General features: G+C 50.0%; 1 protein-coding gene and 1 long non-coding RNA gene across 4 annotated transcripts in view; one reads left to right on the top strand and one right to left on the bottom strand.

The window, feature by feature from the left end:
• Positions 1-3431: 3431 nt before the first annotated feature.
• LOC144335920 (uncharacterized) lies at positions 3432-10893 on the bottom strand. The gene is made up of 3 exons (XR_013407190.1): positions 10841-10893; positions 4340-4405; positions 3432-3826 (listed from the first exon to the last, which is right to left on the bottom strand). It is a non-coding gene; the product is annotated as an uncharacterized LOC144335920 (long non-coding RNA).
• Positions 10894-11426: 533 nt separating this feature from the next.
• Positions 11427-24717, top strand: part of BTBD17 (BTB domain containing 17) — a 38324-nt gene continuing 25033 nt past the window's right edge. The window contains exons 1-2 of one of the 3 annotated variants that reach the window (XM_077972663.1): positions 11427-11519; positions 21009-21108. The gene's annotated coding sequence lies outside the window, so the exon portion shown is untranslated. Of the gene's footprint in view, positions 11520-21008; positions 21109-24717 lie in introns of those variants that run through there. The other 2 variants (XM_077972660.1, XM_077972662.1) reach the window with 2 other exon arrangements.

Raw genomic sequence — 24717 nt, 5'->3', positions numbered from 1 at the left:
CCTCAGGATGTTCTCTGCGTGAGATGGTTTCTGTCTGGGCTCCTGATAGAAGAGGGGAGAGATTTGTGTTTCCAATCAGAGATAGTTCACTGGATGCAGTATTCGTGTCTGTGTCCCAACCCTGCGCACTGGACTTGTTCGGGAGGGGAGCAGGGTTGGGGTTGGAGTGGTGCTGACTCAGGACTGGGTCCTCCTTACTGATTCTCAGGGGCCACCCTGCTCACTGAGCAGCTGCAGCCCCCCTCAGGCTCGGGACAGCCACTAGTGCAGGACAACTGGTACCCCCTCCCCTGCAGGTCCAGGTAGCGGCAGGAGGACAGGACGGAACTTGTTTTCAGCACACAAGGAATCCCAGCCCCACCATACCCAAAAATGTCTGCAGAGCCTGGGGCCGGGAGGTGAATTCCTGAGTGAGCCCCTAACAAGCTCATCTGTGAATGCGACCTGATTGGTGTGGCTGGCTGGAGAGGCTGGGCTCCCTGCCTTCCCTGCCCTCTCTCCCCACTCCACAGAGAGAGGTCCTAGGGGTTCTGCCCTCCTGTCATTGGTCAGAGTGACAGTCAGGACTGCCCCATTAGGAACAGCGGTGGTCTCTTTCTTGGGTGCCTTTCCTTGCTCCTGGGGTATCCTGGCATCTGCAGCTCTTTTCTCAGATGTGGGAGGGGCTCTGGGGAAAGGAAGGCCTGCCCTGGACGGATCTCAGCCACATGGGGGGATCAGAACACGCATTCCACCTGCGAGCGGCTTCCAAACAGCAAGTAAGCACGTATAGAGGCACGCGACCCCATTGCCCCTTGCTGCCTGGTGAAGTTGTGCCAGCCCCTGGCTGTGTCTTTGTGCTTGGAATACTGGCCAGGCTGGCCACTGCACCTGCTGAGCCGTTGGCATGCCCTGAGCCCCCAGCTGCACCAGCTCCTTGGGAGGATGGCCTCTGCGCCCAGGTCCCTTACTCTGGTGGGCTGCTTCCCCAGTGATTGATTTTTTAATGTGTTTTGTGCTGACTCTATTCTGTTCAGCAGCAGTGCTCTTTCTGGCACCACAGTGCCTGCCTGCAGGCTGGGCTGGCCAGATAGCCAGGGAGAAACACATGCCCCATCCCTGGGAGGCTCAGAGAGAGGAGGCAGGAGCCAGACTCGCAGTCAACAGAAGCCATGGAGGGGACCTCAACACAGGTCCCCATCCTAGCTGATTTCATCAACACCCTCAGGTTTCAAATATCCCTGGGCTCAGCCTGTCATGCTGTGAAACCAATGTGAGTGACTCCGAGCTAAGCAACTCACAACACAGGCTAAGAAGGGTAACTGGCAGCTTAGCAGGGCTGGAGACTTTTGAAGACTACAAAACACATTATTACATTACCATACATGTGAACATTTACAAACTTTTTTTTTTTTTTTTTGAGACAGGGTCTTGCTCTGCTGCCCAGGCTGGAGTGCAGGGATACAATCATGGCTCACTGCAGTCTTGACCTCCTGAACTCAGGCAATCCTCCCACTTCAGCTTCCCAAGTAGCTGGGACTACAGGTGTGCACCACCATGCCCAGCTAATTTTTAAAATTATGTATAGACATGGGTTCCACTCTGTTGCCCAGGCTGTTCTCAGACTACTGGGCTCAAGGGATCCTCTCACCTTGGCCTCCCAAAGGGTTGGAATTACAGGTATTAGCCACCGTGCTGGCCAATTTTTTTATTATTCAAATTAGAGATGGGGTCCCGCTATGTTGCCCAGGCTGGTCTCAAACTCCTAGGCTCAAACAATCTTCCTGCCTCGGCCTCCCAAAGTGCTGGGATTACAAGTGTGAGCCACCATGCCTGGCCTACAAACTTTTTCAGTCACAAAAGGAATCCGTATTTGTTAAACCATTTCGAAACAAGATCAGAATGAATTGAAGACAAACACAGAATAACCGCAGTTCCCTCCATTCGCCCCCATATCCTCTTCCCTAGAGAAGCCATTCTGAACAGTTTGGGCTGCCTCTTTCCAGACGTTTTCTGGAAAACTTGCTTGATTATTTGAGTCTTGCAACAATTCTATGAGATGAGCAGGTCAGATTGCATAGCTGCCAGTTTATAGGTGAGCACAAGGGGCTTGAGGAAGTCATTCTTTGTCCCAGGTATAGCAGCAAGCCAGCCACAGAGCCAGAAGGAGCTCCTGCATCCCAGGCCTCGCCCATCTCTCTTTCCCCTGGGACTGGCTGTCCTAATGAGTGGTCCATGACTTCTCTTCCCCAAGCAGATCATCTCGTTCCACAAACAGAAAACTCAGAGGCCTTGTTTCAGGTAGTAAACAAGACAGTGACCAGCTCTAGAGGCCTCTGCTCTCCAGGCCTCTCAGGGATGCAGGGAGGGCCGGAGCAGAGGAGTCTTCCCAGGCCCAGGACCAGGGAGCTGGGAGTGGAAGGGCAAAGGACAGCTGGCCCCCCAGTCCCAGGAAGAAGGCCAGTAGGATTCTCTTAGTGATTCCCACTCACTTCAGTCCTTCTCTTAGCTTTGGTGTTGAGTGGCAGCCTTGTCTATTCTAGAAACCAGAGAAGTGGAGGGCAGTGTGTTCAGATCTGACAATCCCAGAACAAGACAAGATGAACTCTCGCTCCACCGTTAGAAGAAATTGTATGTGCAGTTTCAGGCAAGCTATTTGACCTGATGAAAAACATGTTTCAAAAGGATAAGTAATATCTTCCAGGACGAGTCAGAAGTGTTCTTACCATTTTGCCATCAAAAAAGTGAATATAACTTGGCCTCGGAAACTAGTGGAGAACAAAATGCACAGACCAACTCCACAGTGAGAAAAGAAAGCAAATCTGCACACTTCATATTCCTTAGGCAAAAGGCAATCTGTTCTCTCTCCCAAGAAGCAGGCGAATGGCTGTTTGTTTGAGTTTTCTATAAAATCAGCAGTTCTCCCTTCCTTGGAACCTACCCAAAGGTTCTACCTAGAACTCTGAGTGTCAAAATCCTACTTAGAACAAAGAGTAAAACTGGGTCATCATAAGCCTATGCCTTGTAAAAATGAGTTAAAAACAAGGAAAGGTTGTAGATACAGACAGATGATTCTAAAATGTCTATGGAAGGGCAAAAGAATTGGAAAAGCCAAACAATTTTGATAAAGAAGAATAATAAAGCAATAGGACTTATAATCACACTACTCTGCTTGAAGACTTATGATAAAGTGGCAATCGTCAAGACAATGTGGTATTGGCAAATGGGTAGAGGCCAGCAGTCAATGAGAGAGAGTAGAGAACACAGAAATAGACCAAGCACAAGTAAACCCAACTGATTTTTGACAAAGATGTCAATTCCATCGGTTTTGACAAGACGTAATTTAACGAAGGAGAGCAATCTTTTCAACACATGGTTGCAATGATTGACATCCATATTTTAAAAAAGGGGGGGACCTCAACCTAAACCTCGTACCTTCCTCAAATGTTAACTTTTATTATTATTTTGAGACGGAGTCTCGCTCTGTTGCCCAGGCTGGAGAGCAGTGGCGCCATCTCAGCTCACTGTAATGAGCTCACTCAGCTCACTCTGCCTCCCAGGTTCAAGCAATTCTCCTGCCTCAGCCTCCCGAGCAGCTGGAATTACAGGCACCCACCACTGTGCCCAGCTAAGTTTTGTATTTTTAGTAGAGATGGGGTTTCACCATGTTGGCCAGGCTGGTCTTGAACTCCTGACTTCAAGTGATCTTCCCACCTCGGCCTTCCAAAGTGCTGGGATTAGTGGCATGAGACACCATGCCCAGCCAGTCTGCAGTATTTGTAGGAGCACAAAATGGAGTAAGACATTGAACTTCACCAAAATTAAAAATTTTGCTGTGTGAAAGACACTGTTAAGAGAATGGAAAAACAAACAATAGAATGAGAGAAGATGCAAATCACATATTCCACAAAGAAACTTGTATCCATAATATATAAAGAACCCTTAAAATTCAACAACAAGAAATAAATAAATCCAACTTTAAAAGGGGCAAAAGATTTGAATAGACACTTTACCAAAGAGGATACACAGATGGCAAATAAGCTCATGAAAAAATATTTAACATTATTAGCCATTAAGGAAATGCAAATTAAAGGCATGATGATATACCACCACATGCCTAGTATAATGGATAAAATTAAAAAGATTGATGATGTCAAACACTGCCAAAGATGTAAAGCACCTAAAACCTTCAACATTGTTGGTAGAAATGCAAAATGGTAAAGTCACTATGGAAAACAGTTTGGCAATTTTTTATAGAGTGAAACATACACATATCATGTATTATTCTGCTCTCATGCTGCTAATAAAGACATACCCAAGCCTGGGTAATTTATAAAGGAAAAAGGTTTAATTGACTCACAGTTCTGCACGGCTGGCGAGGCCTCAGGAAACTTAAAATCATGGCAGAAGGGGAAACAAACATATCCTTCTTCACATGGCAGCAGCAAGGAGAAGTGCAGAGTGAAGGAGGGGGAAAGCCCCTTATAAAACAATCAGATCTCATGAGAACTCACTCACTATCATGAGAACAACAGCATGGGGGTAACCGCTCCCATGATTCAATTACTTCCCACCAGGTCCCTCCCATGACACATGGGGATTATGGGAACTACAATTCAAGATGAGATTTGGGTGGGGACACAGCCAAACCATATCATACCACATGACCAACAATTTCAGTTCTGTGTATTCCCAAGACCAGGGTTTCTCAGCCTCAGTGCTATTGATATTTTGGACCAGATCATTCCATGTTGTGGGGACTGTCCTATGTATTACAGGTTGTTTCGCAGCATCCCTGACCTCTGCCGACCAGATGCCAGCAGCACTTCACCTTGACAATCATAAATGTCAGAGTCATTGCCGAATGTCCCATGGGAGGCAAAATTGCCTCCAGTTGAGAATTACTGTCTAGAGAAATGAAAACTTTTGTTCATACAAAAATCTTTGCACAAGTATCTACAGCAGCTCTATTCATAATCACCGAAAATTGGAAACAACCCAAGTGTCCTTCAGTGAATGAATGGATAAACAAACTATGGTATCCCCACACAATGGAATACTACACAGTAATTAAACCAAATGAACTATTGATATATACAACACCTGTGATGAACCTCAAAGGCATTATTCTAGAGAAAAGAGCCAGTCCAAAGGTTATATCATGTACAATTCCATTTCTTTTTTTTTTTTCTGAGATGGAGTCTCGCTCTGTCGACCAGGCTGGAGTGCAGTGGCACAATCTCGGCTCACTGTAAGCTCCGCCTCCCGGGTTCACGCCATTCTCCTGCCTCAGCCTCCCGAGTAGCTGGGACTACAGGCGCCCACCACCACGCCTGGCTAATTTTTTGTATTTTTAGTAGAGATGGGGTTTCACCGCATTAGCCAGGATGGTCTTGATCTCCTGACTTTGTGATCCACCCTCCTCGGCCTCCCAAAGTGCTGGAATTAAAGGCGTGAGCCACCGTGCCCAGTCATAAAATTCCATTTCTATGACGTTCTCAAGAAGACAAAATTACAGGGACAGAGAACATATAAATGATTTCTAGGCAGAGGCTGGCGTGGGGAAAGAATGTGTCTCCCCGAAGGGGACTCTTGAGGAGGTTTCTTGGGAAGATGGAACTGTCTGTATCCTGATTGTGATGGTGATTATGCAAATCGAAACAACAACAACAACAACAAAAATCAACTTTACTATATGTTAATTTTATTTATTTATTTATATTTATATATTTTTATTTTCTGAGACTGTGTCTCTGTCACCCAGGGCCCAGGCTGGAGTGCAGTGGTGCGATCTCAGCCCATTGCAACCTCCATCTCTCAGGTTCAAGTGATTCTCCTGCCTCAGCCTCCTGAGTAGCTGGGATTACAGGCACCCACCACCACATCTAGGCTAATTTCTGTATTTTTAGTAGAGACAGGGTTTTACCGTGTTGCCCAGGCTGGTCTCAAACTCCTGACCTCAAATGATCTGCCCTCCTTGGCCTCCCAAAGTGTTGGGATTACAGGTGTGAGCCACTGTGCCTGGCCAGTTTTACTATATATTAATTTTTGGAAGTAAATAGAAACAAGGAAGGGGAGGTGAATTAAGGAAAGGGAATTTTTTTTTTCTTTTGAGACAGAATATTGTCTTGTTGTCCAGGCTATAGTGCAATGGCGCGATCTCAGTTCACTGCAACCTCTGCCTCCTGAGTTCAAGCGATTCTCCCACCTCAGCCTCCTGAGTAGTTCGGATTACAGGCATGCGCCACCACGCCTGGCTAATTTTGTATTTTTAGTAGAGACGGGGTTTTTCCATGTTGGTCAGGCTGGTCTCGAACTCCCAACCTCAGGTGATCCACCTGCCTCAGCCTCCCAAAGTGCTGGGATTACAGGCATGAGCCACAGCGCCCGGAACTCCAGCCTCTTTTATAATCTAATCACCTCCCAAATGCTCTGCCTCTTAATACCATCGCATAAGAGAGAAAGTTTCAACATATGAATTTAGGTGGTGCACAAACAGACCACAGTCCAAAAAGTAACTCCCCCAAAAGTCACTCAGGTAGGATGCAGCTGAGCTGGAATCTGAAGCCATCCTCTGATAGCTGGTGCCTGAGCCCATATGTACTTTGGTCTAGAGTGGAAATGAGGATAGCAGTGACCCAAGACCCCAGGTCTTGGCTGCTATAGGGTGAGGTAGAAAAAAGCACGTGATGGGGAGCCCGAAAACCTGGATGCCACTGGGTGTGGTGGCTCATGCCTATAATTCCAGCACTTTGGGAGGCTGAGGCTGATGGACCACCTGAGGTCAGGAGTTCGAGACCAGCCTGGCCAACATGGTGAAACCCTGTCTGTACTAAAAATACAAAAATTAGCCAGGTGTGGTGGTGCATGCCTGTAATCCCAGCTACTAGGGAGGCTGAGGCAGGAGGATTGCTTGAACCCTGGCGGCGGAGGTTGCAGTGAGCTGAGATTATGCCACTGCACTCCAGCCTGGGTGACAAAGGAAAACCCTGTCTCAAAAACAAAACAAAACAAGGCTGGGTGTGGTGGCTCACACCTGGAATCCCAGCACTTTGGGAGGCCAAGGCGGGTGGGTCACCTGAGGTCAGGAGTTCACGACCAGCCTGGCCAACATGGTGAAACCCTGTCTCTACTAAAAATACAAAAATTAGACTGATGTGGTAGTGGGTGCCTGTAATCCCAGCTATTCGGGAGACTGAGGCAGGAGAATTGCTTGAATCCAGGAGGTGGAGGTTGCAGTTAGCTGAGATCGTGCCACTGCACTCCAGCCTGGGCAACAAGAGCAAAACTCTGTCTCAAAAAACAAAACAAAACAAAACAAAAATACCTGGATGTGAGTTTTGGTTCAGCCACTTGCTGTGCGACTTACAGGAAGTCACCTCCCCTCTCTGAGCCTCCATTTCTTCATCCAAAAAGAAAGGACTGCACTGTGGATTGAAAGCAGCAACAGAAATGAAACCGTTTGCAAAATATGAATGTAAAATGGAATGATCTCTTGTCTCCACCACCTCGTTCTGTCCTGGAACTTGCTTGCCTCTCAAGTACTGGTGTCATTTTATTTTATTCCATTACTGAGCTGGGGCTCACCTTTTTTTTTTTTTTTTTTTTTTTTTTTTTTGAGACAGAGCCTTGCTCTGTCACCAGGCTGGAGTGCAGTGGCGCAATCTGGGCTCACTGCAACCTCCGCCTCCCGGGTTCAAGTGATTCTCCTGCCTCAGCCTCCCAAGTAGCTGGGACTACAGACAAGCACCACCATGCCCAGCTAATTTTTGTATTTTTAGTAGAGACGGAGTTTCACCATGTTAGCCAGGATGGTCTCGATCTCTTGACCTCATGATCTGCTTGCCTCAGCCTTCCAAAGTACTGGGATTACAGGCATGAGCCACCAGGCCTGGCCTCACCTTTTAAACTGTTTTTTTAAAGTAAGTAACATGTTTGCCTAGTTCAAAACAATATTTTTGAATCTGTATTGCTTTTAGAGATGAGGGTCTCACTGTGTTGCCTAGGCTGGAATGCAGTGGCTATTCATAGACCCCATCATGGCTCACTGCAGCCTTGAACTCCAGGCCTCAAGTGATTCTTCCGCCTCAGCCTTCCAAGTAGCTGGGACTACAGGCATGTGTCACCTGGCCCAGCTAACATATTTCAAAATGCTCAAGTTACAAAAAGGTATATGCTTGCCTCTGTAAAGCCAATGAAACCAATTTTGGGGATCCATCCAGAGATATTCCTTAGCACACACATTAGACTGGCATAGACATTGCTTCTCTGTTACCTTCCTTTACCCAAACGGGAACGTGCCATTTCGTCCACTCATCAAGAATTGAAACCAGCCGGCCCCAAAGCCTGTTCTGCTCCTTGATTTCTTTTGTTTTGTTTTTCCTCTTTCCAATGTATCTAGGACACGGTTCCATATTCGTCCATCAGTGGTTCCAGTTATCTGTTCTGCCTACTGTGACCCATTGCATGGGAACACTGCAAGTGTGGAACCAGTCACCTATGTAGGGGCCTCCAATTCTTTGTCATTATTACAAATAATGCTGCCTGGGTCATGTCATAAATGTGCACGTATAGCTGGGTGTTCCATTTCTACAAGTAGAATCGCTGGGTCAAAGAATTTGTGCATTTAGTAGATAGATATTGCCAACTTGCCTTCGGAGGAGACTGTATCATTTTACAGCCTGCTAGCAAAGCGGGATAGTGGCTTCGCCTTCTTGCCAAGCGAGTGTGTCCCAAAAGCTTGCATTTCCGCCAATCTGCTCGGTGGAAAATGGGGCCTGGGTATAGTTTTCATTTGCACTTTTCTCCTGCTAAGTGAGGTTGAGCGTCTTTTCAGCGTCCAGTCCTATGGCTGGCCCCAGGTCCTCTCCGTACACAGCCTTATGATTGGCTCTGCAAGATCCAGGACTGGATTTGTGTTTCTATCTTCCGGCTTCTCGCTGAGTCACTCCCAAGAAGGAAAGGGCAGCAGGCTCAGGTTATTTCTGCCCGGGCCATCTGAGCTGCCAGTCCTGGGAAGACCTTGGCCTCCTGCACTCCCTGTGGGCGCCCAGCACCTGTGCGCTGCACCTGTCAAACCCAGGCCTCCTGGTCCCCCTGGGAGGGATAGGGGCTGGCAGATAGGGATTAGGCCAGACATCTTGGTAAACCAGGCATCAGAGGACCCAGCTAGACTGGAAGAAGGAAGATTTGGAAGACACCAACGAGCAAAGCCCTAAGCTCTAAGTGACAAAATGAGAGGAATGAGGCTGAATGGAGGGAAGAGATTTAAGTTGTTGAGAGGACTTTGGGCAGAGAGGGTGGTGAGCCACCGCCGAGGGATGGTAAACTTGGGAACAGCTCTCACTGGAAGTCACGTGAGACGCACTGTAGCTTTCACCCTGGCTCCATGGCTCATCACCCTCTGTGGCTTCAGGGTTAGTGCTAAGAGCTGCCTAGGGTGGGAAGTAGAGACAGCCTTTTGCCTGTGCACGGAGAATTCAGGCCACGCATGCAACCAGCCAGAGGCCTGGAGAAGCCCCTCTCTCCACAGGGACCCTCTCTAAGCAGGGTCTGAGCATCTGCAGGGCAGCTATGGTCAGGTTGTTGTAATTTAAGCTCAGGGCCGCCCTATACGTCTGGCTGAGTCTTGCTCACGGAAGGTCGAGAGAAGCCAGGAGAAGCCGGTGGCTGGATTCCTGGGCCCCTGGGGAGTCTGCAGCCTGTTATTTCCTGACACAAACAAAAAGTAAATTTGCACTGGAAATTGCTGAGGCAGAGTCATCCTGGAGCTCCTTGAAGGATGGGGACTTGTAATTTTCTAACCTCCAAGGCCTCTGACCCCTGGCAGCTGGGCTTTTCCATCTGTGAGCTTCAGTGGAGACCCCTAGGCCTGGTCTAGGCTCAACCACCATCCACAGTCAGAGCTCTCCTGCCTGCTCTGCTGGGGCCGGCAATCCCGAGCCAGACTACAGAAGCGGCAGGGAGAGAGGTTTGCAGTATCTGGGACCCCATTTCAGTTCCATCCAGGTGACCCACGCTGCTGTGTCAGAGGGAAGATGAGCCACCGCCGATCTTTACCCCAGTCCTGACCGGAGACTGACGCTGTTGCGGCAGGTGGCATCCTGCGTGGCGGGCAGGCAGGGTGGGGCCACCTTCCTGAAGCCACCTTCTCAGAGTCTCTCAATGCCACATTACCAAGCAGAGTTTTCAAGAACTGTAGCTAGGGATGCTCTCCTCCCCCCAGCTCTTCAGCCTCTCTCGGGGAAAAACACAAAAAGTTCAGGTTGTCCCTGGGGCCACCACGAAATGCTTAATTGCTTTCTGAGAGAATTGTCACCTCTTTCTGCTTTCCTCCACCTCTCTATTGCCCTTCTCCACCTCTACCCCACCACTGGAGGCTTTTGCTGGGGGAGCTGGGGCTGAAGACATGAGCTCCCTGACTGTGTCCCAAGGGAACCTGGAGCATGTGCTGACTCGCAGTCGGCTTCTGCGACTGCGAGTCATATTACTTCCCATATTGCTGCACCACCTTTGCTGGAAAAAAAAAGAACTCTATGTTTTGGGGGAATAAATGTGCTTTTTGCTGTGAGCCAGGCACTATTTGACAGCAGATGGATGATGGCCCAGGCCAGCTGAGTCAGCCAGACTTTGGAGCAAGCAGTGTGAACCAAGACAGGGATGGGAGCCAACCAAGGAAAGTAAGGTACAGGGATATTTGAAGGTTTTCATCCTGGGAGTTTAGTCAGCACCTTGTGCAACTTGATTTACATTGGGGGCCAAAGAGGGATGTGTATTATGAAGGGTAGGCTAAAAAGCAGTCACAAATAGACTACCAAATGTATAATAGCTCAAATACCTTAGGAATTTATTTCTTACTCACATAACAGACCAAGACGAGCGTTCCTGATTAGACAGTGGCTTTCCTCCACGTGGTGATTCAGGGACCCAGGTTCTTCCATCTCAGGGCTCTGCCCTTTTCCAGGGTCTCATTGGCACCTATATCCAGCTGGCAAAGAGGAGGGAAATGATAGAAGAAGCACACCTGCTTTTGATGCCTTGGCTCAGAGGGGCTGCACAGCTTTTCTGCTCACATTCTACTGGTAGGAATTTGTCACGTGGATACACCCAGTTGCAAAGGCAGCTGGGAAATGTAGTCTCTGTTCTTAGTGACAATGCTGTGCTATGAAAGGGGCGTGGAGATTTTGGTAGCCAGCTAACCATCTCTGCCACACGTCCTAAATCAAGCCATTTAGGTCACAAGACCGGGACAGAGAGCAACTCACTTTGAGTTTTTGTTTTTGAGACGGGGTCTCACTGTCACCCAGGCAGGAGTGCAGTGGCATGATCATAGTGCACTGTGGCCTTGGCTTTCTGGGCTCAAAGAATCCTCCCACCTCACCCTCCCAAGTGGCTGGGACCACAGGTATGTACCACCATGTCCAGCTAATTTTTTGTATTTTTTGTAGAGATGGGGTTTCACTCTGCTGCCCAGGCTGGTCTGAAATTTCTGGATTCAAGGAATCTGCCCACCTTGGCCTCCCAGAGTGCTGATATTACAGGTGTGAGCCACTGCGACTGGCCTTTTTTTTTTTTTTTGGAGACAGGGTCTTGCTCTGTGTCCAAGTTGGAGTACATTGGTGCAATCATAGTGCATGGTAGCCTCAACTTCCCGGACTCAAGCAATCCTTCCACCTCAGCCTCCCAAGAGCTGGGACTACAAGTGCATGCCACCAGGACCAGCTAATTTATTTTTATATTTTGTAGAGACAGGGTCTCCCTATGTTGCCCAGGTTGGTCTCAAACTCCAAGGCTCAAGCTATCTACCCGCCTTGGCATCCCAAAATGCTGGGATTACACGCATGAGCCACCGCGCCTGGCCACTCTGGGTCTTTAATTAGGGAGTCCTGCCTGAGTAACTTGCTAGAAAGGATTTTGCTTTTGCCAAGGATTGGAAGATCCAACAGCATCAGAACTGGGCAGAAATACAAGGGCAAATTAACAGAGAAGAAAACTAATAAGAAACCTGGATAATGATAATAAGAAGCTGTGCGATTCCTGCAATTGGTTTATCTGTACATAGTTCGTGCCCAAACTTCCCAGCCTGAGCACAGAAGCTTGGGCCTCTGGCAGAAGCTGTGCGAACAAAGATGTGGATGGTTCTCTGTGGAGGAGGGGCACAGCCAGAGTGCAGGGTGAGGCTGCAACTTCAAGGCTGTGGGAGAAATCAGAAGGCCTCCTTTGCCTCCTCCCCTGGGATCAACATCCATGCCCTGGAACCTTCACTGCAGGGACCTGTATTAGGTATTATTTCTGCATAACAAATTGCCACAGATTTAGCAGTCATGTATTTGCTCACGGTTCTGTAGGTTAGACATCTGGGGCAGGCTTCACTGGGTCTCTGCTTAGGATGTCAGGAAGCCAAAATCAAGGTGTTGGTCAGCCTGGGCTCTCATCCAGAGGCTCTAGGGAGGAATCGACTTCCAGGTTCACTTAAGTTGTTGACAGAACCTACTTCCTTGTGGTTGCAGGACTGAGGTTCCTGTTTTCTTGCTGGCCGTTGGCTGGGGGTACCTCTGAGCTCCTAGGGACTTTCACAAGTCCTTTCCATGTAATGCTTCCTGCATCTTTAAAACCAGTAAACGTGCATCCAATTCTTCTTGTGCTTAGAATCTCTCTGACTTCCCTTCTGCTATTGGAGAAACTCTCTGCTTTTAATAAGCTCATGGGATTAGATCCAGCCCACTCAGATAACTGACCTACTTGGAGATCAACTGATTGGTAATGTTAATTACACTGCAGATCCCTTATGCCATATAATATGATATCATCAAGGGAGTAACACACCCAGGGACAGAGATCATGAAGCCGTCTAAGAATTCTGATTCCCATAGTGCCTGAAGCTATGGGTCTGGGACCCAGAATGGCCTACATTGAAGCTAAAAAGACTTTTGCTTTCTGGCCAAAGAGTTGCCCCACTTGGTTGCACCCAACTGTGGTGGGGTGATCGCTGGGCGTGGTCCCAGCTCTTCCCATACACACAGGAGATCTAGAGACAGAGAGGAAATGGCCCCTCCCCCTGCAGGCTCCTTTCTCTTGTCAAAAGACAAAATTACAAAAATTTAAAGATCTTAATTGGCTGTTACTTGGATTCTAGAATTGGGCAACACCTCACCTTATACAATAGAATGAGTGTTCGGATTGAGCTGAGCAGTAGAGGTTGGCTTTGAAAGCAGAAACAGAACAAACATCAGATTTCAAAGTTATTTTCCTTGTAAGATTAAAGCAGAGGGGACTTCCTTACCATGCCAGCTAAAACTGGCCTGTTTGGGGATCTGGTTATTATCCCTCGCTCTCCTGATCACTTGGAATGTCAGATAAACAACGTAGTGTCAACTGGGCGACGCGGAACTTCAGCATGAGTGACTCCATTTCGGTTTGGTCTGCTGGGCCTCGTGCAGGAGCTCAGCCCAAGCCAGTGGCTTCCTGTACATTTCACTGAACACCCTCAGAGCCTCACGGAGACCGCACATCCTGACGAGAGGCTCAAGACTGTGCGGAGCACTCTGAACCCAAAAGAAATACAGCCTGGTGGCCAGTGCGGCGGCTCATGCCTGGAATCCCAGCACTTTGGGAGCCCAGGAGTTCGAGGCCAGCCTGGGCAACATAGTGAGACCCGCAGTTGCTACCAAAATTTAAAAACTAGCCAGGTGTGATGGCGTGTACCTGGAGTCCCAGCTATTCAGGAGGCTGAGGTGGGAGGTTGAGGCTGCAGTGAGCTGCGGTTGTGTCACTGCACTCCATCCAGCCTGGGTGACAGAGTGAGACCCTAGCTCAAAAAATAAAAATAAAAATAAAAACAAGAAAGAAAGGAAGAGAAAGAAAGAAAGAAAGAAAGAAAGAAAGAAAGAAAGAAAGAAAGAAAGAAAGGAAGGAAGGAAGGAAGGAAGAAAGGAAGGAAGGAAGGAAGGAAGGAAGAAAGGGAAGGAAGAAAGGGAAGGAAAGAAGAAAAGAAGGAGGGAAGAGAGAGAGAAGGGAAGGAAGGAAGGAAGGAAGGAGAGAAAGAAAAGAAAGAAAGAAAGAGTAAGGAAGGAAGAGAGAAGGAAAAAAGAAAAATAGAAAGAAAGAGAGAAAGAAAGAAAGGGAGAAGGAAAGAAGGAGAAAAAAGAAAGAGAGAAAGAAAGGAAGAGAGAAAGAAAGAAGAAAGAAAGAAAAGGAAAAAAGAAAGGGAAGAAGAAAAAGAAAAAGAAGGGAAGGAAGGAAAGAAAGAAGGAAGGAAGAAAGAGAGACAGAAAGGGAGGAAGGAGGTGAGGAATGGGGAGGGAGAGAGAAAGAGAAAGGAAGGAAGGAAGGAGGGAGGGAGGGAGGGAAGGAAGGAAGGAGGGAGGGAGGGAAGGAAGGAAGGAAGGAAGGAAGGAAGGAAGGAAGGAAGGAAGGAAGGAAGGAAGGAGGACAGCCTGCTTCGTCCCACTACCAGGGATCTCACCCACTAATGGCCCCAACCTGCCTCCCTGATACTCCCCCACTCTCAAACTCTGGTCTCATGCCCTGAAGAGAACCTCAGTTTTCCAATCTCCCGCCTGCTTGCCTCCTCACTCCCTCTACACCCCCTCTTAGGGAAGGGCAGGCCTGGGCACAGTGACTTCAGGACTTGGCTCTTCCTGGGCATTCCCTGGCCCACCTCCTGGCCACCCAGATGGTGTTCAACCCAGAGAGGCAGCTCCTGGCCTGTGCCCTGCAGATAGCCTGATATTGGGCAGGGTAGGGCAGGGGAAAGAGGAGGGGGAGGACCCTGCTCACGGAGCATCCCACAACCATTTCTCAACCCGGCCGCTTGCCTGGCTGTGGGCACCCAGATTCCTTGAGAGTCTGCCCTTAACGCACTTCCAGGGCTTTGCTTAACATGCTTCTAGCTCCCTTCAATGCTATTATTAGCAAGGCCATGTGGGAGCCTCCTCTCCCCTCACCCAGGCCCCTCTCCCCTACAGTTACACAAGAATGTAGGCACCTGCAGCGAAAACCACCAAAAGCGTTTTTTTAGGTGCAGGGCCTCGTGCTGGGGCCCCACTGAGCAGAACAACCCTTTGAGCAGCTACCTTATTCCAGCTCATGAGCTGATGTCTGAGACTCAACCTTGGCCTTCCCCTTCCTTGTCAAGTTTCAGGTCCTGGAAGATTTGAAAAGGGGCCTCCTCTCTGCAGTTAAACAACTTAATTCGAAACTCCCATGCACAGTCATCTGCCTGGTCTTGTGGCCTTTCCTTCCCTCTGGGATAGCAAGAGGCATGGCAGGATTGTCTGCAGAACAAGTGGTGTGGTTGGTCAGAGAGCGCGGGGAGCCAAGATTCCGTGGGGCCCAGAAACTGCAGTGGCAGCTGGACAGGATTTAGCACAGCAAGGGCAGTGAGACTGGTGTGGCTGGATGTGTCTGCCCTTTCGAGACCAAAAGGAAGGTATCCGATTGACCAGAGGAGATAAGCCTGGAGGAGAGAGGCTGGGAACTGCTGCTGGAACCTCAGAGAGGTAACAGAGGGTTCTGAACCAGGCTCCCTCTCCTCCCAGTAAGGACCATAAGCCACTGTAGATTCTAGGATGAAACCAAGAGTGCCTTTTGCCAAATTTGAGTTGTTACCAACCAAGCAGCTCTGTCAGGGAAGCATTTTGTCTTGCAACTCCTTTGTTTTTGCATTTTTTCATCCTGTCTCCTCTAAACCTCTGGTTTCTAAACCACTAAGGCTCTCCTTTCTCCCAGGGACTCCATCTTCACATCTTCAAACTTCTACTGTTGACAGGGTGCGGTGGCTCACCCCTGTAATCCCAGCACTTTGGGAGGCCGAGGCGGGTGGATCACGAGGTCAGGTGTTTGAAACCAGCCTGGTCAACATAGTGAAACCCCATCTCTACTAAAAATACAAAAAAATTAGCCAGGGGTGGTGGCGGGTGCCTGTAATTCCAGCTACTTGGGAGGCTGAGGCAGTAGAATCGCTTGAACCTGGGAAGAGGAGGTTGCAGTGAGCCGAGATCGCGCCATTGCACTCCAGCCCGGCTGACAATTCAAGATTCAGTTTCAAAAACAAAACAAAACAAAACAAAACAGAAAAACCCTACTGTTTTCCTCTCTCCTTCTGCTCCTGCCCAGCCCATGTTGCATTCCCTTCTCTTTAGCTTTCAGGGCCCAAGCCTTCTGCTAGACCACTTTCTGGAGAAAAGAAGGATGAGAGGAGGCTGAGGACATGAAGCTGAGACGCCTGCAGGCTGTATGCGGAGACCCTTGTGTTACCATCTCCCGCAGCAGCAGCATAGTCGGAAGGGCCACCTACTGAGGTGGGGGCAGTGAGGGGCCACCTCCCCTCCCTGACTCATGCTCCTCCTGTGTAATATTTTGTGGTTGGTGGGATGGTCCCGGGCTTATTGGGTTGTGACCACACCCCTTGTGGATGGCCTGGGGATTTTCAGCCCAAAACTGCCAAGCCCTTGGAAAAATCAACAGCCACACCTGTTTCTCACAGATAGTCTTTTTTTCCTTGTAGGTGTGGCTTTTCCATCTTGAGGTCACAGAGGAACTGAGGCACAGGGAGAGGGACCCGGATGCCGCAGGGATCACCCAGCCAGCCCGCTCATATGGCGGCCACTTTTCAGAAGTGATTTCTTTGGCTTTTTTCCTTCCATAGGCCCAAGAAACCACTCACACTCACCTGACCAGCAGGAACCCAGGGGAGCTGGCCTTAATCCTGGCTTCCCTGGGGCTCAAAAGAATCTGAATCACAATAGGTAGGGTTCGATTACTTGGGCCAGCGCCTCACTTCACAGATGTAGAAACTGGGGCTTAGGGAGGGGCCTAGGGCCATGAGGCCAGTCCAGGACATGGTGGCACAGGCAGCCTGGACACCTGGCCCCCCAGGTCCACAGGACCTCCCAGTCACTGCTGTTTCCTTGGGGTACCGTTTTTCTTTTCTTTTCTTTTTTTTTTTTTTTTTTTTTTTTTGAGATGGAGTCTCGCTCTGTCACCCAGGCTGGAGTGCAGTGGCCGGATCTCAGCTCACTGCAAGCTCCGCCTCCCCAGTTTACACCATTCTCCTGCCTCAGCCTCCAGAGTAGCTGGGACTATAGGCGCCCGCCACCACACCCGGCTAGTTTTTATTTTGTATTTTAGTAGAGACGGGGTTTCACCATGTTAGCCAGGATGGTCTCGATCTCCTGACCTCGTGATCCACCCGTCTCGGCCTCCCAAAGTGCTGGGATTACAGGCGTGAGCCACCGCCCCCGGCCGGGGTACCGTTTTTCTTCCACCACAAATCCCTTTCACTGTGTAGCCCTACAATATGATCAAGGGAGTAACTCTGGGGACAGGATGGAGTCCATGGGGCTGGCTTAGAATTCTGCCTTTCGTAGTGCCTGAGGCTCCTAACCCTCCCCACTTGGTTGGATCCCCAGGCAGCTCCTGGGAGGAAGTGCCCTCCCCCACCATTGACTGCCCCTCCTCTCAGTGAGACCTGACAGCTGTCCCCAATATATTAATTACAACAATGTAACACCGTGGGGCGCACACTCTCTTGACTCTCACCCTTCCGAACTCCAGGTCCCTCCTGGCCAAGCTGACCCAGACCCTGACCCTGGCCTCTGAACTCCAGCCTGGGTGAGAATGGGACCCCCCAAAAAAAAAAGAAGAAAGAAAAAAGGGAGGCCGAGACGGGTGGATCACGAGGTCAGGAGATCGAGACCATCCTGGCTAACACGGTGAAACCCCGTCTCTACTAAGAAATACAAAAAACTAGCCGGGCGAGGTGGCGGGCGCCTGTAGTCCCAGCTACTTGGGAGGCTGAGGCCGGAGAATGGCGTGAACCCGGGAGGCGGAGCTTGCAATGAGCTGAGATCCGGCCACTGCACTCCAGCCTGGGCTACAGAGTGAGACTCCGTCTCAAAAAAAAAAAAAAAAAAGAAAAAGAAAAAAGAAAGAGAGAGGGAAGGAAGGAAGGAAGGAAGGAAGGAAGGAAGGAGGGAAGGAGGGAAGGAGGAAAGGAGAGGAAGGAGAGGCTAGGGGAGGGGAGGGGAGGGGAGAGGAGGGGGAAAGGAAAGGGAAGCTTCAGGTTTGCCTTGATGGAAGCTGTGGGCCTAGGAAACTGGAAGCAGCTCACTAGAAGAGGACAGGGCATCCTATGGGATTGGTTAGAGGGGCATATTTGGTTTTACTTTTTGTGTGTGTGTGAGACAGTGTCTCACTCTGTTGCTCAGGCTGGAGTACAGTGGTGCCATCTGGGCTCACTGCAGCCTCGACTTCATGGGCTTAAGCAATTCTCCCACCTCAGCCTCCCAGGTAGCTGGGACTACAGGTGTGTATCATCACGCCTGAATAATTTTTATATTTTTTGTAGAGATGGGGTCTCACTGTGTTGCCCAGGCTGGTCTCAAATTCCTGGGCTCAAGAGATCTACCCACATTAGCCTCCCAAAGTGCTGGGATCATAGGTGTGAGCCCCTGCATCCAGCCTATATTTGACTTTTTCTTGGAAATGGGGACAAATTGGAAGTGGGAATGAGAATTTGGGAAACTGTCAATTACAAATCAAGTCTTGGCCAAGTGGAGTCAATTGGAGTTCAAGGATCACAGCTCACTGCATCCTTGAACTCCTGGCTCAGGTGATCCTCCCACCTCAAGCCTCCCAAGTAGGTAGGACTACAGGTGCATGCCACCACACTCAGCTAATATTTTGTATTTTTTGTAGGGATGGGGTTTTGCCATGTTGCCCAGGCTAGTCTTGAACTCTTAGGCTCAAGTGAGCCCCCTGCCTCGGCCTCCCAAAGTGCTGGGATAACAGGTGGGGGCCCCCATGCCTGGCTGAGTTACACAAAAACAAACAAAAAAACCTACCTTCCTTTTGTTCCCAAACAGACAGCTGTCATTTCACATGTTTACTTTATCTTATGTAAAACACAGATTTATTAAACACACCTCTTTTCATGTGTAAAATGTGGATTCACTGAGTACTAATCAAAGCCTCACAAGAATGTAACCACTTCCCTCATTGCCTGCTCGTCCTCCCTTTTCCTTTCTTCCTTCCCCTCCTGCCTGCTCACCCTCCTTTTTTCCTTTCTTCCTTCCCCTCCTGCCTGCTCGTCCTCCCTTTTCCTTTCTTCCTTCCCCTCCTGCCTGCTCGCCCTCCTTTTCTCCTTTCTTCCTTCCCCTCTGGCCTGCTCTTCCCTCTTTAAATTTATTTATTTATTTTATTTACTTATTATTTTTTTTGAGACAGAGTCTTGCTCTTGTCGCCCAGGCTGGAGTGCAGTAGCATGATCTCAGCTCACTGCAACCTCTGCCTACTGGGTTCAGGCGATTCTCCTGCCTCAGCCTTCCAGGTAGCTGGGATTACAGGTACCCGCCACCATACCCAGCTAGTTTTTGTATTTTTAGTAGAGATGGGGTTTCACCATGTTGGCCAGGCTGGTCTCTGACTTCAGGTGATCCTCCCGCTTCAGCCTCCCAAAGTGCTGGGATTGTAGGTGTGAGCCATCACGCCCGGTCCCGTCTTTAAATGTTGAAGTCCTCAAAACTCTTTGGAAAAAGCACAGGCCACAGATCCTACTGCAACTTGTGTTTCTCTTTCTCTGCTGCGTCCTCGACCTTGGCAAATAATCCTCTAAATCAATCGAGTTCTGTCACGGACACTTTTTGGCTTATGCCACCCAAAAGCTTCCCTACCCCGCCCGCCTTTGAGTCCCTCTCAAACACAGGTGGCGGTGGCTGCCCCCTTGTTATACAGCAAGCCCTGAATCACGGCCTTTGCACCTTCTCATTCATGTTCTCTGCTTATTTCTATGTCGGAGTAGAGGAGTGAGGGAGTGTGGAAGAGCTGGTGAGTCCAGAACTCCAGAAATGTGAGGTGGGAGGCCCGTGGGCAGCAGAGCAGCTGGAGCCTCCACATCAACGTGGGAGCTTCCTCCAGGCCACTGACCTGAGCTCTGGCGTGGACACTGGTTTGGGGCAGCCTCCTCACATGCAGCCATGCGAGCCTTGTAAGGACAGGCCCCTGCGCCCCTTGGCATCAGAAGTGGGGCAAATGGAGTCCAGGCGCAGTGGCTCATGCTTATAATTCTAGCACTTTGAGAGGCTGAGATGGATCACTTGAGGTCAGGAGTTCGAGACCAGTCTGGCCAACATGGCAAAACCCTGTCTGTACTAAAAATAGAAAAAAGTAGCCAGGCGTGGTGGTGGGCACCTGTAGTCCCAGCTACACAGGAGGTTGAGGCAGGAGAATCACTTGAACCCAGGAGATGGAGTTTGCAGGGAGGAGAGATTGCGCCACAGCACTCCAGCTTGTGCCATAGAGTGAGGCTCAGTCTCAAATAAATAATAAATAAATAAATAGGCCGGGTGCAGTGGCTCATGCCTGTAATCCCAGCACTTTGGGAGGCCAAGGTGTGAGGATCACGAGAGGTCAGGAGTTCGAGATGAGCCTGGCCACCATGGTGAAACCCTGTCTCTACTAAAAATACCAAAATTAGTTGGGCGTGGTGGTGGGCACTTGTAGTCCCAGCTACACAGGAGGCTGAGGCAGGAGAATCGTTTGAACCCAGGAAGCAGAGGCTGTAATGAGATGAGATTGTGCCACTGCACTCCAGCCTGAGAGACAGAACAAGACTCTGTCAAAAAAAAAAAAGAAAGGAAGGAAGGAAGGAAAGAAAGGAAGAGAAAGAAGGAAGGAAAGAAAGGAAGAGAAAGAAAGAAAGAAAGAAAGAAAGAAAGAAAGAAAGAAAGAAAGAAAGAAAGAAAGAAAGAAAAAGAGAGAAAGAGAAAGAGAAAGAAAGAAAGGGAAAGAAAGAAGTGCGGCAAAGGGGGTCAAGCAAGAAGAGCCTCAGAGGTGGGGCCAGGCCACCAGGCCGGCCAGGGCGGTGCCTCTCCATCCATCTCAACCACCCTTCCCTTCAGACCACCTCTGGGTACATGTCCAGAGCCCAGAGGGATACCTCTGAAAGCCTGGACCCAGGGCTAAGCCCCCATGGGCACAGGATGCTCATGGGGAGGGGGAGCTGAAGCCCCTATTCTCAAATCTCCTAGGGGATTACGTCATGACCGAGTGGAGCGCTGCTGCTTCTCTCTCCAAGCCTCTTGCACCATCCTCCTTCTCCCTAGAAGTGCTCCCGGGACCACAGAGGGTGTGAGTATTCCCTCCCTTTGCCCCCAGGTCTCCTCCAAACCCAGTGTACCCTGCAGAGTCATCTGGCGCCCCTCCAGCTCCTCCCTGGCTTCCCTGTCTCTTTCCTGGGCTATCCCTCTGGCCTCCTAAGGGATCTCTGGCCTCCTGACACATCAGTTCATCCTCCCTAATACCACCAGCAGGATCTTTCTAGAACATGCCCCTAAGAACCATCAGGAGCTCAGTGTGCTGTATGAAGACCTTCAGTGTCAGCACCAGCCTACCATTCCAACGTTATCTTCCATCACCCCCTTTCTACCCACTGGGTCCCGGCCACACCAACTACTCACCGTTTTATCTAACTCCCGGCATTAGAGTTAAGGGGTATGTGCTCCTGTGTGCTCAGACGCACAGAAGACTGACTGACTTCACCTTGAAGCTGCCTTCTAGATCCAGGCTCTGCTAACACTAGCATCTCCCTGTGCCTTGCACACAATGGCTAGATGTACAGAAGCCAGAGAGCAACAGGCCGATTCAAATCCTGCTTCCCCGAATAACTAGTGTTCTTTGGGCATGTTGCTTAAACTCTCTGGCCCTCAGTATGTCCACGTATAAAATGGACATGACAAGAATTCCTGCCTCGTAGGGTTACTGTGCGAATGGAATGAGACAGTGCATATAAGAAACTAGGCCTGGCGGCCGGGCGCGGTGGCTCACGCCTGTAATCCCAGCACTTTGGGAGGCCGAGACGGGCGGATCATGAGGTCAGGAGATCGAGACCATCCTGGCTAACACGGTGAAACCCCGTCTCTACTAAAAAATACAAAAAACTAGCCAGGCGAGGTGGCGGGCGCCTATAGTCCCAGCTACTCGGGAGGCTGAGGCAGGAGAATGGTGTGAACCTGGGGGGCGGAGCTTGCAGTGAGCTGAGATCCGGCCACTGCACTCCAGCCTGGGCGACAGAGCGAGACTCCGTCTCAAAAAAAAAAAAAAAAAAAAAAAAAAAAAAAGAAACTAGGCCTGGCAGGGCGCACTGGCTCGTGGCTGTAATCCCAGCACTTTGGGAGGCCAAGGCGGGCAGATCACCTGAGATCAGGAGTTCGAGACCAGCCTGGCCAACGTGGTGAAACCTCGTCTCTACTAAAAATACAAATATTAGCTGGTCGTGGTGGCGGGCACCCGTAATTCCAGCTACTTGAGAGGCTGAGGCAGGAGAATCACATGAACCCGGGAGGCGGAGGTTGCAGTGAGCCGAGATGGTGCCATTGCCCTCCAGCTTGGGTGACAAGAGTGAAACTCCATCTCAAAAAACAAAAAGAAAGAAAGAAACTGAGCCCGGGAGGTGGGTGTGGTGGCCTATGCCTATAATCTCGGCACTTTTGGGGGCAGAAGCCGAAGGATTGCTTGAGGCCAGGAGTTCACGACTAGCCTGGGCAATATAGCGAGACCCCGCCTCTAAATAAAGAAAAACAGACAAAAAACACAGAACCCAGTGCCTGGCACATGGAGACGCTCACAGGCTGTCTGTATTCTGCTAGGTGCCTCCAACGGCGAACTCTTGTTTCTCCTACTTCTACTCTGAACTAAGGCTTAGGTGCTTCACGGAGAATTGAAGTTTGGCAACATTTAACTAATTAATTAAATTATTTCTTAAAGACGGAGTCTCCCTCTGTCACCCAGACTGCAGTGCAGTGGCAAGATCTGGGCTCACTGCAACCTCTGCCTCACGGGTTCAAGCGATTCTCCCATCTCAGCACCACACCCCCGGTTCCCCGACCAGCATCTGGGATTACAGGCACCCGCCACCACGCCCAGCTAATTTTTGTATTTTTAGTAGAGATGGCGTTTCACCATGTTGACCTGGCTGGTCTTGAACTGCTCACCTCCCAAAGTGCTGGGATTACAGGCCTAGGCCTCCCAAAGTGCTGGGATTACAGGCATGAACCACCGTGCCTTCATGAAGTTGGGTAATAAAAGTGGCCACAGATTTCATCTAGCTCAACTTGCATTTTGCAAGTCAGATAACTGAGACTCTGAGATTAGAAAGGACTCTCTCAAGATCACATGGTGAGTGGGTGTGGCGGAAGGGCCTGGAATCCTGGGCTTTTGTACGTGCTTTGCTTCAAATCACAGAGCAGCTTACGTGCCTTTATTAACTTACTTTTATTTTCCTCTGGAAATAATATCAAGTCAAATAGTGTCCTTATAATTTGCAGGTACTAGGAGAGGGCCCTTTGGGAAAGGGTTGCATTAGCTGCCTCCCTGAGGGTTCATGACCCAGAAAGTTCTAGAAAAGTGATGCCCCCAGGTTAGGGGATCAGCTGGCATGGCTGGGTGGCAAGCGGACCCTGGGTTGCTTCCCGAGTGGGCTGCTGCTGACTGTGGCAAATGAAGTCTTTCTCTGCCGGCTGGAGGAGCTGCTACTCTGGTGTGCAGGTACCCAAGGCCTTAGCAGGTGTGGCTGGAATGCCACTGGGTCGGGAAAATGAGGTCTAGGACAAGCAGGAGGCTCTCTTGGGTCTAACTGAGCTGATCCATTCACCTGGGAAGAAGAAGAAAGGAGGAGCTGTGGAGATAAGCCAATAGGGCCAAGCCCTTTGTCCTGGCCCCTGGGGACAATCCTGGGGCTGGAAAGTCAAGATCTGCAGAGTTATCCTTCGGTCCTAGGCAAGGGTACAGGCACTCCTGTTGAAAAAACAAGCAAGCAAACCAAACATCTTCCCTGTGAACTGAACCTCCAGAGGTCCCAGGTACTTGGAGGAACTGGAATAAGGTGATTCACAGGTTTCCCTACTTAAAGTCAAAATACAGCCCTTAGCAACCAGTCCCGCCTAGTGGTTTTCTACTGAATACATTGCTCTCCCCGAGGGCAGAGTCCTTGAAAATACTCTCCAAGGAGGATGTAGAAAACCTGTCTGGCCCTGTCTCCACTGGCCACACCAGAGCCGCTGTCCCAGAATGAAAGCGCAGCTCTGAGAGGGTGGGCGCCTGGACTGGCCAGGGCTGTGCTCCTACGGTGCCCCCTGGTCAGGGGTCCAGCCATTTCAATAGGTGGTAGGAGCTCTTCCAGCCGGCCCTGCCCCATCACCTTCCCCATTAAGCTGTTTCCAGCCCTTTTTCACAATCCTTCTACCTCCCTAGGAGACAGAGTCATTGGGCCCTTCTTTCATGGATACAGAGCAACCTCCTCCCCCAACCCCACACGCAGGGCCTCAAAGTCCTCTCTGAGACCACAGCCTTCCCTAGGCTGTGGTTAAAGCCACTTAAAGCCAACTCACATACCTGCCCCTTCCCTCCATTTAGATAGGTCCCCTCCTCCATCCTACCCGGCTCCCGTGGCACTGCCTGCGCACCCCTCCCTCTGAAGAGCAGTGTGGTAAGGCAGGGGCTGCGGTGCCAGGGCATTTTGGCATGCCCTTCCCGCCCTACCCCGCCCCGCCTGCTAAATATATATCTTGGAGGAGTCCAGGAAGGAGCCACCACAGATGTGATTAACTCTTTCACCTCCAGCACCGTGGAGAGAGGGCAGGCTGGAAGGAGCAGTGGGAAGTGGGGGTACCCAAGTCCAGACTAGAGGAGCCCCCGTCCAGGATCAGCTGGGGGATGTCGAGAACTCGGCCCCTCACACCA

This window comes from Macaca mulatta, chromosome 16 (assembly GCF_049350105.2).
Source record: "Macaca mulatta isolate MMU2019108-1 chromosome 16, T2T-MMU8v2.0, whole genome shotgun sequence".
NCBI lineage: Eukaryota > Metazoa > Chordata > Mammalia > Primates > Cercopithecidae > Macaca > Macaca mulatta.
The sequence above is the reverse complement of the archived record's forward strand: the minus strand, read 5'-3'. Positions and strand labels throughout refer to the sequence as shown.